The sequence below is a fragment of the Belonocnema kinseyi genome, chromosome 4 (assembly GCF_010883055.1).
Source record: "Belonocnema kinseyi isolate 2016_QV_RU_SX_M_011 chromosome 4, B_treatae_v1, whole genome shotgun sequence".
Classification (NCBI taxonomy): Eukaryota; Metazoa; Arthropoda; class Insecta; order Hymenoptera; family Cynipidae; genus Belonocnema; species Belonocnema kinseyi.
In genome coordinates, this window is record NC_046660.1 from 124,088,612 (window position 1) to 124,093,946 (window position 5,335).

A 5,335-nucleotide genomic window follows, 5' to 3' on the forward strand; every position below is an offset into this window, starting at 1 on the left:
ATCCCTGCGTGTCAACAATATGCTAGAACACTTGCGGGAAAAATGCAGAAGGCGGTTGTCCTTGGGTCACTCCGTGTTTTTAGGGTGCACGAGGCTTTTGCTTGATCGTCGTATTGATTCCTTTGCAGACTGTAACCACCTATCTCACGATTGTGAGACGTGGTTATGGCTGAAATTTTACTGCGATTTTGCTGGAAGCGGGTGCAATTCTTCAGATTAGCACCCGCTCCCGGCGAAATCCTGCGGTTGTCCTTATGACAAATTTTTAATTTTATATATATATATATATCGAGTCAGCTGTATCGGTTATAATGGTTTAAAGTTTATTTTATGATATATTTTATGGAATATGATATTTTTTATGAATGTGCCAGTGAAATTCTGTTCGTCTAATTTTGTTTGCCAATGCGAAACGTAATGTGGCTTGGAACTGTCATCTTAACATCTAAAAACCGAAAGAACAATTTTCCTATCACTTGGATTTATAATTATATTTTTATAAAAACGTTAGAATATATAATAATTAAGAAATTGGAAAATACACACGAGAACTTGATTAGACGAATAGTCTAAAAAAGTCCGTAAAAATTGCAGACCACAAAAATAAAAATAAAAACTAAATAATATTAAAGAACTATATATAGACAATATATAGAATGAAAATTATAGTTAATAATTTTAGAATTAGTGGAAAATATATGAAACCGTAATATAAATTACTCATCGACTTATATTTGTGGTATTTATTAAAACAACCAAGTTTTGCAAAGTTATAAATGTAAAAATGTTTGAATTGGCAATTTACTTTCAATCCAAATGGTTCTTGTCCAAGCTAAGTTTACCATCAGTGCGCCTCGAAGGTGTGCCGAGAGTTGCTTTCAGCGCTCATTTCTACGGGGAGCGGTGGGTAGAGGGGAAGTGACTTTTTTCGCCGGACGCGCCGTCTATATTTATGGCGGGCAACTAAGCCCACGCCGCATCTACGTTTATAATATCTTTGACTTGGCGTGACATTGCGGGGGTGATGTAATGAGGGGGGTGGTCTGCCACCTTTTGATGTCCTGCAACAAAAATGGCAGCGCCCACATGTTTATATTTTCATGCATAGTTTGTAGGAAAAAATGCTCATGCGCATAATCAAATAGCACATCGTAAGATGGCGACTCTCCAATCATGGAATTCTCCCCCCTCCTGTGGATTCAACCCCGCTCGCCAAAGTTAGGATGACATGCCTAGTCCCGTGTTTCCTATGTCCATGATATGGTCTATATTCTATTTCGCAAACTGGCTAGGTGAATTTGGGATGCTTTGATTAAAGAGTTTACATAACAGAATCTGAATGACCTTAAGCGAATTTTTTAAATTATGCACAATTAAATATTTTGAAAAAATTACTCTTTTTTTGGTATTCAAAGATTAATTTAAGAGCCTATTAATCTAAATTTCAATCATTCTTTTAGTACATAACGATAAAAAAATCAAATATGGTGGAAAATAACAAACATTTTGATTTAAAATTAATACTTTTTTTGTGTTTAAAGATTATTATATATTTTTTGAATTCACTGGTTTTGTTGGTAGCAAATTTATCTTCTTGGTTAAAAAATCATCTTTTTCATTAAAAATTTAATTCTTTTTCGAAATTTGTTGATTTTAAATTGAAAATTTAACTATTTTAACCATCGTTCAAAATTGATCTTTTTCAGTAACAAATTCATCTATTTGGTTGACAATTTTAAAATTTTTGTTTTCTAGTATGTTGTTTTTTATCAGAAAATTAATTTTCTAGGTTGAAAATTCTTCTTTTGATTGAAAATTAACCTTTTTTTAAATCCGTTTTTTTTAGGTTGAAAATTGAGCTATTTAATTTGTCTTTTTAATGTTTGAAAATTAATCTTAGTATAAAATTAATTTTTTGTGTACAAATGTAAGTTATTTTTAAAAAATATTTGGTAAATTTTCGGAAATATTTTTTTTAATCACTCAGAATCTTCTTAAATTTCTAAATGTCTGAAACGGAAGCGAATTTTTCTTTAAATTTAAAAAAATATTTTAAAAATTAAAAAACTTGTCTCAAATATTCCCATTTTTTCGCGGAATTTAAAGGAAAGTTTTAAAAAAATTTATCAAAAAATTAATATAAAAAATACCCTTTCAAATTTTCGTATTAATCTTAAGAATATTGTTTCATTCTCTTGAAACCGTTCAAAGTTTAAAAAAAGTTTCTAAGCATGTAATTCAAAATCTTTCAATACCGATGTTTTTTCAATAATTTATTTAAAGTTATTTTTTGTGTAGTGAAATTGGAAAAATTTATTAAAGTACACTTCAGTGGAAAGGCTAATTATAACTTTTGTGTTACGAAACGTATGAATGTTGATTTAGAACACAAATGGGATATAACGTAACTTAATTATTTCTTTTGCACAAAACCTGGAAGACTTTGCAGGGTCATTGCATTTTTTAAATGTTGTGGAAAAAGTGCAAAAATCATTTTATCTTGCAAATAATGACAGGGTTTTTTAAATTGAAAGATACTTTTTTTATAGAATATTTAACTATTTCTAGAAAATTCGTCGTTTTATAAATATTTTATAAATATTAGGAAATCTTTCCTTTCTCAGCATTTTTAGAAATTTTTTAAAATTTTCTCTAAGAATTTATTTTAAAAAACAAGATATCCTTTCAAATTTTTTGTATGAATATGATTTTAGTGGATGTTTTCAGTTTGTTATTTGCTGAGATGCCGACAAATGTTAAGCGAAATATAGATTTTTTAATATTTCGAAAGAAAAAGCTTTCTAGGAATTTGGAAAGATTTGAAAAATGCGTTAACTCACGAATCCGGTATAACAAAAGTATCAACACTTAAAAATTTCCGAAAGAAATAAATACTATATACCACCCAATTCACGGTCGTAAGACGTGGCCATAGGTGTGATTTATCGCGTATATTCTGGGAGCTGGTGTCATTTTTAATTGACGGTTGCTGACAGTAGGACCACGCAGTGGTTATTTGATCTTTATTTTTTTTAATTTTTATATACAATATTTCCTAAATTCATATAATTCGATATAATTTCTTATAAATTTCAGACAAATTAAATTTATTGAATTAGAATAGTCCGCAAAGTGTGATTTTGTTTTGAATTCGCCCAATTTGTTGAAATGATATTGGTAGGGCGAAGAGGAATCTTCGATTCTTACAGATTCTTAGCACTTCCAGTTCGCAGAACCGGCGGAGAGATCCGAGAAATGTATTTCCCCGCCAAACAAATGCAATATAAATAGAAGAGTAGCTCTTTGAAACTGCTTTCTTGAACACTTATTATATAATCTAATTGAATAGTATTTAGTTGAACTTCAATTAAATAAATAAATAAATTAAAATAAATTAAATAAAAAATATCTAATCTTCTTTTAACTTTTAATAATTTTCACATTTCCTAATTTAGTATATGTACTAATAACTAATTTATTAGATTCAGCCTTTAAAAATATGAGGGGAAAACTTTTTAAAAATCTGGGCTATTAATTTCAGCTTCAGCTTAGAGTTGAAAAATGATGTTTTTTTTGCAATTACAATCATTTTTAATACAAAATACAAATTTGGAATAACTATTAGCTTGTTACGAAGGTAAAACCACATTCCATGCTTTGATAAGAAGGAATCACCACTTATCTCTTTCTTTTTAAAGTTATATAAATATAATTTTCGTAAGATTCCGGAGATGTTTCAAAAATATTTTTGAAGATTTCACATATGCCGAAAAAAATGCAGAAAATTTTTATGCATTTTTTTTATTTTGCAGAACACATAAAATATTAGGAAAAATTAGAGTCAGCGTAAAAGTTATTTAGGACTTTCAGAAGATTTGAAGAAATAACTTTTAAAATAACTTTTCAAAAAACTATTCATGTTTTTAAATATTTTTAATCTATCTCTTCAAAAATTCTGAAGTTCCTAAATAATTTTTGTAATAAAAAATTACATTTTTACAATGACCTTCAAGACTTAGAGATTTGTAGAAACTTCCAGAGGAATCTTACCAAAAAAATTTCATCCTTCCAAAATTCTCAAATAGCTTCTAACATTTTTTTCAAAATACTCAATATTTTATAAAATTATTAAAAATTGTTTCAAAAATGCATAGAAAATTTTTAATTGTCTAAAAAATTTCAAATTTTAAATTACTCTAAAACCTTTACAAAACTTCTACACCTTCGAAATATCTTTTCAAATCATTCAGTTTTCCTAAAAAATCTTTTAATTGACCTAAGATCTTCTAGATTTTCTTTCGTGAGTTTTAAAATCAAAACACAATTATTTAAAAGATTAAGATATTCTAAGTTGTTTGAACATTCTGTATTTCATTTTTCTTACCGCTTTCAAAGTTTGAAAAAGTTTACAAATTGTATACTACGATAGAAAAATTTTAAGAACAAAGTTATTTCCTATAATATTAGAAAACCCATCTGCAATTAAAATTACCATGAAATATACCATTGTATATACAATACCAAATATATACAAATATACCATACAATATACCATACAATATACCATAAAAATACCATGAAATATATCAAATCCTCTAAAGTGTCATATTAACTTACCATAATCAATAAAAAATTCCTTGTAATCTTTCTAAATTCTCTCAAATTCTTCAAATCCTTTAAAATCTTTTGAAATACCTAGAACTTTTTAAAAAGATTTCTAAAGTACTTTTGAATTTTTTTAAATAACCCTACTAAAAAATTTTTATTTCTCTGAAATTTCTTTAAATGCAACATGGGAGGACCGTATAAAAAACAAAGATTTATAGGGCGCCTGGACAATGTTACGGGATATCCTTGTTAGATGCACGATCGAAGTGTGTGGTACCGCAGTTGTAGGAAGAATTTCTGGTGATGCGTGGTGGAATGATGAAATTCAGGCTGCCCAAAAAGCAAAAAGAGAAGCGTACAAGAGAACTGTGAACATCGCAGGTCTTAGCAATGAGGAAATAAACAGACGTAGAAATGATTATAGACTCGAAAACAGGATAATTAAACGATTAGTTAAAGAAAGTAAAGATACAATTAGAACAGAAGAAGAGATAAAAATACAAAACTACTTTGAAGCAAGCAGGAAACTACTTTATAAAAAAATGAAAGGAAACAAAAGTACAGAAATTGTCAACATGAGAAATAGTAGGGGGGAAATTGTATATGACGCAGACGGAATACTAGAGGCTTTCAGAGACTATTTTAGGAAACAATTCGGGGATGAAGCTATAGGACTATCGAAACAAGTGTATCAAGGTAAAGTAAATGGCAGCGTGCCCAGAGGTAG